At 37.1% G+C, this 12,221-nt stretch overlaps 2 protein-coding genes across 4 annotated transcripts in view; one reads left to right on the top strand and one right to left on the bottom strand.

Moving 5' to 3' along the window:
• Positions 1–12,221, bottom strand: part of zeb1b (zinc finger E-box binding homeobox 1b) — a 116,779-nt gene that overhangs the window by 51,362 nt on the left and 53,196 nt on the right. Inside the window, exon 1 of one of the 3 annotated variants that reach the window (XM_057824601.1) lies at positions 5,543–6,108. The exons of the other annotated variants lie outside the window; for them this stretch is intronic. The gene's annotated coding sequence lies outside the window, so the exon portion shown is untranslated. Of the gene's footprint in view, positions 1–5,542; positions 6,109–12,221 lie in introns of those variants that run through there. 3 annotated transcript variants of the gene reach the window in all.
• The window catches only part of znf438 (zinc finger protein 438), a 195,556-nt gene that overhangs the window by 2,776 nt on the left and 180,559 nt on the right, over positions 1–12,221 (top strand). The window lies entirely within an intron of this gene.

Raw genomic sequence — 12,221 nt, forward strand, 5'->3', positions numbered from 1 at the left:
CAAAAGGCCATAACTGAGACAGTTTAAATAAATGTGATATTAAATGAAACGAAAAGTGTTGAAGGAGAAACCCATGAGTTATGGAATGGAAAATAACAATTTTTTAGTTGATGGCTGACTTTGAATGGGTGTATACACTGTTATTAATGCACATTACTGTCATTTCTTCACAGCAGAACAATTTGTGAAAGTGTCATTTGTTATTGGTGGGAAATATCAGATTTTTTGTAAAGTGCAATATTTTTAATGTAAGGTACAAGCTGTTGAGTATTAAAATTAGAAATATTGCCTTTACGCTTACGAAATGTAGAGTGGTGCCTTGAGATATAATTTTTTTTAAACCCTTACCCATCATTCTATTTGAAGCTCCTAACTAAAAGTAAACATATTTGCAATGTTTTTTTTTTTTTTAATTCTTAATTAAATGCACATGGTAATGACAATCATATCTGAAGAGATTTAAAGGGAACCTCAGACGTAAAGACTTGTAGGCTCTAATAAGCCACAATTGTTCTCTTTTACTAGAATATGTTATTAGAAACACATAAAATATTGCCATTCATTTAAAAATCTATAACATTGAGTACATGTTTTGACCTACGGAGGGCGTCATTTTTTATGGACCCTCGGGGTGATGACTTAAACTGTCACTAACACTCGACAAATACTACCGGGTTATTGCAATTCCAATTAAGGCATCTTTAGTATTTTCTGTCTGTGTGCATCTAAACAAAACATGCTGAAAGCGCACGGTAGTACTTTGGGTGTCAAATTCACCTCTTTTAAGACACGCTGGTGTAGCACATTTTGGCAGGACACAGTTTTTTTTTTTTTTCCTAATCTCGTCTCATCTCATCCCGTCTTTCCTGTCCATTTAGCTTTTGCTGCTCGTTTTGTGAAATATCAACAGTGCTGTCATGCTCATTAATGTTCCTCTCGGGTTTAAATTGAAAATGTTAAACAGATGACATGTTTATTAGAGCTGGGAATCTTTGGGCACCTAACGATTTGATTACGATTCAGAGGCTCCGATTCGATTATAAAACGATTATTGATGCACCCCCCCCCCTTTTTTTTTTTTTTTTTTTTTTAAATTTAATGTTTTGTACATTAGTTCCAAAATTGTTCAAAAATCCTCTCAGGCTAAACCAAACTACTATTTCAGTATCAAGTTAACATATAGCAGTAAACAAATATACAAAAATAACAGTAAATAAAAAACTCCAGTCCCCATTCTGTAACAGCAGCTTTAAACTACATTCAATTAATTTAATGTTGTGAATCAACTGTTAAAGTTGTTAAAATTGCTCCCGTTATTCCATAATTTCCCTTTTGTCTACTTTCGACATGTGAAAGTTTTAAAACTATTTTAAAGATAGATTCAAGTCAATATTTTACCGATTTAGGAGTATTTTAGATAAAAAGTTAATTAGGTTTGATTGGAAGGTTCGCTACAACAGCCTTGCATGGAAGTGTACTGCTTTAAGATGGCGGCCGTTTACTAACGGCCGCATCTAGCTTTTTGTAGATGTGCTGCTCACGCTACCGAATCCATGGTGCATCTAGTCCTATATAAATGATATCTACCATTACATTATGTGGATGACGTACTTTGTAGCAGCTTTTCGGCAGCAGTCAGGTATGTTGTTGTGTTTTTTTATCTCGTGGCATGAGTTGAGCTAGAGCCGTGAGTTGAGCATTGGCATTACCCGAGGGGCCGGGTAATGAGAAGCATGGTGTTTAGCTACTCTCGCTGCGTTCTTCCTCGTTGCGCCCCGAAGACCGCGCGGCGCGCTGAGTGTGTTGTACTTCCGCTTTACTTGGCATATTTCAATAATCGGAATTTGGATGTTTGTGAATCGTTCTCAAATCTTCCACGGCCGAATCGCGAATAATCTAAGAATCGGAAATTTTGCACACCTCTAATGTTTATGCTGTAAGAGTCAAACGCTGGAAGCCCAGCAGCGTAACCATGTGATGTCACCGCCCTGGAACGTCAACAACAATGGTGACCTAGTAGCTAAACTAATTTTACAAATTGTATGAAAACGAAAACATCAAGAGTGGTTTCAAAATCAAATCATTTAAACTCATAATAACGTTTAAGAACTACAACTCTTTCTATCCATGGATCCCTATAACAATTTTGCCATTTTTCTTCAACAGACGGCATCTTAATGCTGCAGATATACCGTATTGGCCAGAATATAAGACGGTGTTTTTTTGCATTGAAATAAGACTGAAAAAGAGGGGGTCGTTTTATATTCGCGGTGTAGAGATTATACCCATTCACACGCTTGATGGCACCAGATATCATTGAAGCGATGTTCTGTCATGACAGATCTCAGCTACTCTCCCCATTCACGACGCTAGATGGCGCCAGATATCATTGAAAGATGTGCTGTCGTGACAGATCTCAGCTACTCTCAAGTTTAACCAGTTTGTATTATTCTATTGCAATGTTTTTCCTTATTAAGATTTGTTTCAAGACTACAGTTACAGTTAGACTTCACTTTGATGGTTAATGCAGTTATTGCAATTTTGTTGTTTTATCAAAACAGATTGGTTTAGTTACATTTCAAAAACCAGAAGCCATTCATTAACGAATGTGATTGCACTTTAGTTTACATATTTAAATGTTCAGATATTAAGATTTCAATGAGGCAAAATAACATGCTTTTTCTCTCAAATATATTGTTATAATCATTTGTTTCGGATGAACTGTAATTATTTTGTTTGTTTTGTTTGTTATTTCGTTCAAAAAGTCTTTTTTTCAAACTTGAGTCTTGAAAAAGAGGGGGTCGTCTTAGAATCAGGGCCGTCTTTTATTCGGGTCAATACGGTAATAGCCGTTCTTTGTAGAAGATAAAGAATATGTGGCCTAGTATTGCTTTATCACCATTAAAATGTATTGAATTATGCATTGCTTAATAGGTGCTGTCTACACTTCTATAGTGATTCCCATTATGTATTACAATTAATCTAGTGGACATAAACACGCAAGGGAAGGCACATCATAAAACTGAGAAGTTAGGGCACTTGTAAATCAAGATAACCAGTTTTTAAATCCTAACAAATCCTAGATTAACGAGCATCTCCTAACTATTTGAAATATTTGGAAATTGGTAGGAGCAGATGGGGGGGCTATAAAGTATAATATTGAAGTAGTCAACTCTAATTGAGTACAGAGCTTTGCAACAACAGGGCGCATGATATAAACAGGCTTCACACTCACGCGACGTGTTTGTGCGTGTGTGTTTCAGTGTTTGCGCGTGAGTGTGAGATCATTAGCTCGCAGGCTGAAGTGCTATGTGTGTTGTGTGGGAGTCGATGTGACCTGGTTGGTTGTATTATAAGCCTGGAGACATGTACGTGGCCCCCAATTGGCGGGGAGGGGGATTGGCTAGATTTAATTTACTGTAATTTCTGAAATATAAGGCGCACCTGACTCTCGGCCGCCACCCACCAAATTTGACACGAAAACAGCATTTGTTCATAGATAAGCCTCACTGGACAATAAGCCGCAGCTGTCCTTACTGTATTATAAGATATTTGAACCAAAAGATATTAACCGGTCACAATTTATTTGACAGCGGCATCATAGGAATGTCGTAAGACCAAATGAACCACCATAAAGCTTTGAACCAATTGGATGCAAAGCTCCATTGCTTCAATAAGCTTCATTTGGCCATCACTGCACCTTTGGGGGAGACAGTCAACCTCTGCTGCCACCTGCTGTCAACACTGTTTTCATCCAACATGCCTCCTAGCACGCATTGCAGCGCTGCAAATGTGAATAACAATCAAAATTCATGTTCTGTGCAAATTATTTCTTCAGTTACTCTTCCAGTTGTTTCATTAATTGCTAGCTCTGGTATTTGGTAACAGTTTATTTGACAGTGGCGCCATAAAACTGTCAAAAGACCATCATAATTATGTCATGACGCCGCCAGCATTAATGAATGCTTATAACTAGAGATGTCCCGATCTATCGGGATCACGTCATTTTCAAAGTATTGGATGCGGCAAAAAAATATCGGCCATGCCTTTGCTTAATATGTATATTTTAATTACATCGTTTTCTAATTGTATTTAACGTTACAGACATAATATGTTACACTTATCCAGAGTCTTTAGTTTAGGCTTAAGGTAGGGTTATCAAATTTGTCCCAATGACGGCGGTAATTAACTTTTAAAAAATGTATCACGTTAAAATATTTAACGCAATTAATGCATGCGCTGCATGACCCATTCACGCATTGTCGCGCTCCATCTGTAATGGCGCCGTTTAGCCAATATAGAGAGCTGATAGGCAGCGTAAAATGAGTAGAGTGAATTTTGGCAGCCTTTAGAGCCTTATTTTATTTGGCTAAAGCCTTACAATTTCACTCCCTACAGTTATATCATGGGAAGCAATGTGAGGAAGCAAGGTAACAATTGATCTTTTTCTTAACACCTTGAATTATGTCCCATCGCAGAGAAGATATATGAATTGGTAGCACTATGCACAGTCGTGGTTTCACTTGTCATGGTTCCACTTCCCATCATCCATTGGGCATGGCCTTCAGTATCATTTACTGAAAGCTCAACAAATACACTAGATGGCAATATTTAGTCACAATATAAAAAGTCAAGTCTTTCTATCCGTGGATCCCTCTGACAGAAAGAATGTTAATAATGTAAAAGCCATCTTGAGGATTTATTGTCATAATAAACAAATACAATACTTATGTACTGTATGTTGAATGTATATATTCGTCCAAGTTTTATTCATTTTTTTCTTAATGCATTGCCAAAATGTATATGATCGGGAAAAATTATCGGGAATGATTGGAATTGAATCGGGAGCAAAATAAAAGCAATCGGATCGGGAAATATCGGGATCGGCAGATTCTCAAACTAAAACGATCGGGATCGGATCGGGAGCAAAAAAAACATGATCGGAACAACCCTACTTATAACAGATGTCATTTTGTGATAGATGTAAAAGATCCGAACTGGACATAAATGGAGTGTTGGTGACATAATTTGGATGATACTTAATGACATCTGTCATAAGCATTGATTAATGCCCATGACGGTGTCATAATCATGTCATAATTATGACAGTCTTATAGCAGTTTGATGACGCTACTGTCAAATAAAGTGTTACCTATTAACCCAAATAAATTAACAACCAGCCGCGCTGGACTATAAACCACAGGATTGAAAATAAAAGAAAAAAGTAGCATCTTATAATCCGGAAATTACGGTACATATTTATTATTTATTTATTTTCATTTTTACGTCATACTAAGTCTCTCAATTTCATGTGTGTAACTTCTACCCACTCCTCGGGTCGACCTCACCTCCCTATGTTCATCTGAGAAAGCTGCACATTCTCTCAACAGGCTGAATCAATTCCCAAGTGAGAGTGGCTCAGTCAGCGCTACACTCCAACTACCTGCCAAGCTACTTTATCTCTCTCTGACACACAACACATACCAGCTGCATCCACTTGGCAAATATGCACCACCTGAACACTTGGTTTTTCTGCACTCACCCACTTGTTTCAGGAGAGCCTCCTAATCTTCTGAGGAGGTGTATCTGGGAATACCACCATCCTCTGTCTCAATCAATGAAGTTTTTTTGCCGAAGGTTTCTTTGCATCATGTAGGTCATTGCAAGTGGTGGGGATGAAAAACTGAATCACGCAGGGTTCAGTGAGGGGGTGGCAAGGAGGTTGAAGGTGTTTAGCTGGTGCTGAGATGAAAGGTGTGTGAGGAGGAGGAGAAGGAGCGTGAAGAAACGGTGCGCTGGTATTTTCATAGGGTCATCACGCTGTGCTGCAGTCACAAATGGGAGTGAGGTTCACGAGGAGAGCTTTGTCATCCCTCAACCTCTTTTATACTCCACACTGTTATCTGCTTTGTGTTACCATGACGCAATCCCAAGAACCTTTACTCATTCAGCCAGTCAGCTGGGGGGATCCAGCTTTGGCTCTTCTGTGTTTTTTCCCCCAAAGAAAAGCCAAAGGATCAACAGAATCCATTTACAAATAACTAGTGGGGAGACTTTCCAACACATACAGCGGAGCACTGATTGAACACATCATCACAGTCAAAGATACACACCACCTGCGTGCGTACTGTACGTATGCTTTATGTCAAATAGGCTGCATTTATACTACGTAGTTAAGTTGACAACATTTAAATTTCTCTCCTGGTATGACCTAAAACCCTCCATTAGGGGTCACAGCCCATTGTACATCTGGTGCTAGTTCCAAGCTGTATTGTTAATGGTGAGAATTGCGTCAGGAATGACATCCGGCATAAAACGTCCCAGAAAAACAAGGTGAATAGTGACAATTTGCAAACACTTGACACACATTGGACAGTCTAAAAGAAGTCTCCTTATCAGTTCAATAGTTTTTTGGGCAAATAGAGAATTGTAGGCTGGTGAATTTTTGTGCTCTTAGGCTAAGTGATTAGCACATGAGCTTAGCTAACATATAAATGTTGTATAATAGGATGACCATATTTTGATTTCCAAAAAAGAGGACACTCGGCCCAGCATTGAGATACCAAAATTATACTCTAAGTTCACTCAAAGATGCCTTATCACTTTAATATATTTAAAGTGTGCCTCCTCCGTCTGGATAGAAAATCCAGTTTCATAACAAAATAATAAATAACCAAAGACACATATTCAAATTCTCAGAGGTTACTCAACAGGCTTTATTATTTCTAAAATAATAAAACAATAATGACGTAAAAAAACTGGAATTATGATAAAAAAAATATATATATATAAAAGCCTCTTCTGTGTTAGCGAATCATCCCTGAACAAAATAACGTATTGATCCGAATATAAGACAGCCCTGATTATAAGACGACCAGGGGTGAAAGTGGGCCAGAACGGTCAGGAACGCAGTTCCGGTATAAGATTCAGGGCCAAATCGCAGTTCCAATATAAGATTCAGGGACGGAATGCTGTTCCGGTAAACGGTGCTTTGATTCCGAAAATATGACAGCAACTGTCAAAACGCTATGTAAAAAAAAAAAAAAAAAAAATGCTAAGCTGCCACTCATGCATTTCAGCTCCGAGAAGAAAACAATCTACCAACATCAGATTTACATACACATTTGTTAACAACAAGCATAATAAAGTGTTTGCGTAGCGTAATCTGTTTCCACCAATATTTATTCTTGATTTTATTCCACGGACAGCATGGAGGTTTCTCCAGCTGCTGCAGTTATGTGAGTTTGGCGATGATGAGTCACATCAATGTGTGAATGCACGCAGCAAAGCAAAACGCCTGGACTCATTTATCCGTTCAATTGGCCGACATACTAACATGTGATCAGCAGAAAGGGTTAGCTCTGATTGGTTCAAATGTGCATGCTTTCTGGAACAGCAAAAAAAAAGTTTGTTGAATTGATGCGACAAAATAAGGGCAATGCAACATAAAATGGATCAAATCTTAAAGCGCAACCAAAGAGTTGAGGAGGCTTATTTATCATAGTTTTATTTGCTTTGATAGGGAGGTTCGGAACATCTTAGCTGTCAATGTGCACTTTGGACTTATATTTGTTCATTTATGTTATGCTACTTATTCATTTCCTGATGATTTAAAGAAAGTCAATGTTTGCACTATCTTTAAAATTTATTAATTTTCACTCTGCATAAGTCATTTGTACTTTTTTCCTGAATGTATGTTACTTATATCTTTATTATTTAAAAAAAAAAAAAAAGAATGTTTACATTAACTTCAATTTTGATATATGACCTATGTTCTTAAGGAGTTAAAATTGAGATTTGGCATTTAGTATGTGAGGAAATGAGGGAGAATAAAAATTACGAGATGGAGGTTGGGGTTATTGCTGTTTTTGTTAACTTTTATTTTGCGAATCATCGAAAAAAAATACAAAAAAAAAAAAAAAAAGAAAATTTCTGGCTCCGAGGCGACCTTCGGGGAGTTCCGGCAAGAAATTCTAGCCACTTTCACCCCTGAAGACGACCCCCTCTTTTTTCAAGAATCAAGATTGAAAAAAGACTTTTTGCACACCAAATTCTTTTTTATACAGAAAATAATTACAGTACATTCGAAACAAATGATTATAACAATATATTTGAGAGAAAAAGCATGTTATTTTGCCTCATTCAAATCTTAATATCTGAACATTTAAATATGTAAACTCAAGTGCAATCACATTCGTAAATGAATGACTTTTGGTTTTTGAAATGTTAATAAACCAATCTATTGTGATAAAAAAACAAAATTGCAATAACTGCATTAACCATCAAAGTGAAGTCTAACTGTAACTGTAGTCTTGAAACAAATCTGAATAAGGAAAAACTTTGCAATTAAATAATGCAAACTGTTTAAACCTAAAAGAGTAGCTGAGATCTGTCATGACAGAACATCGCTTCAATGATATCTGGCGCCATCTAGCGTCGTGAATGGGGAGAGTAGCTGAGATCTGTCATGACAGAATATCGCTTCAATGATGTCTGGCGCCATCTAGCGTCGTGAATGGGTATAATGTCTAGACCGCGAATATAAGAGGACCCCTCTTTTTCAGTGTTATTTCAATGCACAAAACACAGTCTTATATTCGGGCCAGTACGGTAATAGCTGTCTTTTCGATTCTTACTGTACCAATAAATAACCTGAAATGAGGTCAAATAATACCTCTTCTGTAGAAAATCCAGCTTTCACAAAAAGCTCTTTTCTCTTCAGTGAAACATTGTAAATCAAACCGTAGCCTCACACAACTAAACTAATTTAACAACAACAACAACAAAAGCATCACTATAGTCTTTAGGGTTTTTATTAGTTTGTTTGTTTTAGGGCTGCAGTTATCGATTATTTAGGTAATCGATTAATCTATCAACTAGTTTGTCCGAATAATCGAGTAATCGGATTATTAACATTGAATGTGTTGCAGGATACATTTTAGGAGATGTAAAACAAAGAAACGAGTGTTTTCGCCTGCATTAACATTTATTTTGGCCTGCTAAGATTTCACTTTCAAAAGAGCATTAAATGCGAATACAAAATAAAATTCCTGAGTGTTTCTTCAAATTATGCAGAATTCATTTAACAAGAGTAATAAATGCATTTAAAACAAAATTAAAGGATCTGAGCATAGCCTCAAATGGTATTAAAAAATAAATGAGGGGCAAAAGTCCGCTTTCTTAAATGTTATAAAATGCTAAGGTTTTTTTTTTTTTTTTTTCCCCTGCAAAGCTCTTAACAAATCAAACACATATTCCCACAAGAAAAAGTTAAATATATTTTTTAAACTAAATAACGAATGCATAAACAAACATATTAGCTTAAACAAAAACATACCTTATGTTGGTTTTAAAAGAGAGCACCTACATTCAGCCATGTTCGGCGAGTTATGACATATTCACTGTTGCCACTCAAGGGAAGTGTATCCACCCAAATCAATAAAACTAAACCCCAACACTTTCAAAACAAACCATTACAACGTCACTCTCTTTATACGAATCCTCGGAGCAGCAAAATTTGTTTCGAAGCATTTTTCTACACTAATTACTAGTTAATCGATTAATCATTGCAGCAGTAGTTTGTTTGTTTGAGCACTTTGGGGGACGATGGAACGTTGCTCCTACGTCTGTTTTCTCTGTTACTGAGCACAGCAGAACCAACCACTGAGCAAGCTCTCTGGAAACACGTCACAGGCAGCACAGTACCGTAGTATTCTGTGCAAAGTGTCGGTCAATTTCAAAACAAGCTAATTGGTCCCGTAAAAAAATGATGAAAACCGGATATTTTCATGAATTTATAAAGCCCCGCCGGACGCCCGGGACAGGATGTAAAAAGTGGACATGTCCGGTTAAAACAGGACGTTTGGTCACCCTATACTACATTATACATTAAAGTTGACAGAATTTAAATTTCTCTCCTTGTATGACCTAGAAACCCCCCATTTAAGGGCCATAGGCTATTGTACTTCTGGTGTTAGTCCCAAGATATCTTGTTAATGGTGAGAAATGCGTCAGGAATGGCATCCGGCATAAAACCTCCAAGAAAAACAGGGTGAATAGTGAAAATCTGCGAACAATTGACACACATTGAACAGTCTGAAGGAAATCTCCTTATCACTTCAATAGTTTTTTTTGGCAAACAGAGAATTGTAGGCTAGTGAATTTTTGTGCACATGAGCTAAGCTAACGTATTATTGTTGTATAATGGCACTGTCTGTGGACTTAATACACTTCCCACTCTTCAGTTGCTCCTCACCCAAATCTGACTGATGTAATGTTAAGCAGCCCGAAAGGCAGACAGCATTTTCATGAAAATACTTCATTCCTCAATGTTTAATAGGAGCACACCACTCGAGAACACAATTACAAAGCAGCACTCACTGCCAGCATTATCGAGAGAAAATAATCAACTATACGGCTGTGGAGAGAAAATCAATAGGTAGATGTGAGGTGGCAAAAGCAGCAAAGCGGAATCAAGAAACGCACAAGTGGTTTAGGGAGAGAATAAAGGTTTGATGGGTAATATTAGGTGTCTCAGGGTGGTGAAAGGGGTAATGGACAGAGATCGTCTTCCTGTGCCAAATGGTTGGCGGTCTTACAACAAAAGTGTGTGTTCCGACAGCCAATGTAACACTTCAGCATCAACAAAGGCTGTAGACCCTTCTGGCCAACCGGCTGAACGTTTGGACAGCTGCCTCCCTCGGCACTAGCATGCTAACACTCAACAGGAGGACCACTCCTACGCATGTGAGAGAAGAAATGCATTAAAAGTTAAAATATTTAAATTTTCATCATTGGAAACCTTCATTGGTATCACCATGGATAAATCAGGAATTTACAAAATAGGTTGTTTTTAGGGAACTGAACTGTAGTTGGGGGAAATACACCTACTGTACATACAAACTTTTCAAAATTCTCCAGCATAAATTAACAGAGATCTTGACATCTTGGTTAGATACCTTGTGAAAATAACAATCGGAAAGCATAGTCCGTGACCTGTGGCCATAGATCACATATTACTCCTTCACTGAAACAATCTATTGATTTTACTAATGTGCTCCAATCAATGCAAGCTAAATAACCTCAACTAAACATGACTTGACTACAGATACTCCAATTCCAGGGATCAGGCATCCTACTTTAAATGTATTTGTTTTTCTGACTTATTATGATGCTAACTGAAGCCAACTTGAATAATTCCATCACCATGACTCACACCATTTACACAAGACAATTCTGAATGGAAAACAAAACAAGCTCATCAAAGGGACAACATAGTATTGAAATATGTTATTACCAGAGATGGGTAGTAACGCGCTACATTCATTCCGGTAATTTAATTGCGCAAGGTGTGTACAGGTGTAGTTTAACGAAGCCATACTTTTTACTTTTACTAGAGGAGATTTGTGAAGAAGAAACACTACCCCGCTACTTTGGGCTACACAAGTCATTACATTTTCTTCTTTATTACACATATTAGATATTACTTATTTTTTTGCCAGAGATGCCTACATTGGGTTTCAACAATGAGATGTAGCAACAATAATCACATGACCCTATTATACCAGTCAGGCTCAAGCTTGCGGTTCTATGATCATGCCGGCCTGTTTAACCACGTGGCGTCTTTACTGCACCATAAAAAATTAAATATTTGACAAAGAGCGCTGCTGTCAATGTGAGTCGAAAGCGCTGATTTTAACCTCTCTCCCAGTTTTTATTTGGCCCCGATTGACCACGGAAACCCATAGATATGATCCTTTTAATTTCATCATAGGAAATATGTTTTCTCCACTAGAGTCCGCTCATGCTCTTTGGACGTTTCTGTGTTATTTCATTTCGGTATTTTTTTTCCGCTTGCCGTAATGCAATGATTAAAAAAAAAAATCTTTGGCTTTATGTATTTTTGTAATATGTTATAGTACAGTAAAAATAATAACAGTTCATAAGGATAATTTTGTGCTGAGAAAGAAATACAATTGTTGTAAAAAAAAAAAAAAAAAAAAAAAAAAAAAAAATCAATCATCGTAAGCAGTCACTCACAATGTTACTCATTACTTGAGTGTTTGTTTTTTCACCGAATACTTTTTCATTGTACTTCAGTACATTTTTTTGGACGACTACTTTTACTTTTTCTTGAATATTACTTTTTTGAAGTAACACTACTCTTGAGTAAAATTTTGGGCTACTCTACCCACCTCATCCATATTATATTTGTATAACAC

Source organism: Corythoichthys intestinalis, chromosome 20 (assembly GCF_030265065.1).
Source record: "Corythoichthys intestinalis isolate RoL2023-P3 chromosome 20, ASM3026506v1, whole genome shotgun sequence".
Taxonomy (NCBI): Eukaryota; Metazoa; Chordata; class Actinopteri; order Syngnathiformes; family Syngnathidae; genus Corythoichthys; species Corythoichthys intestinalis.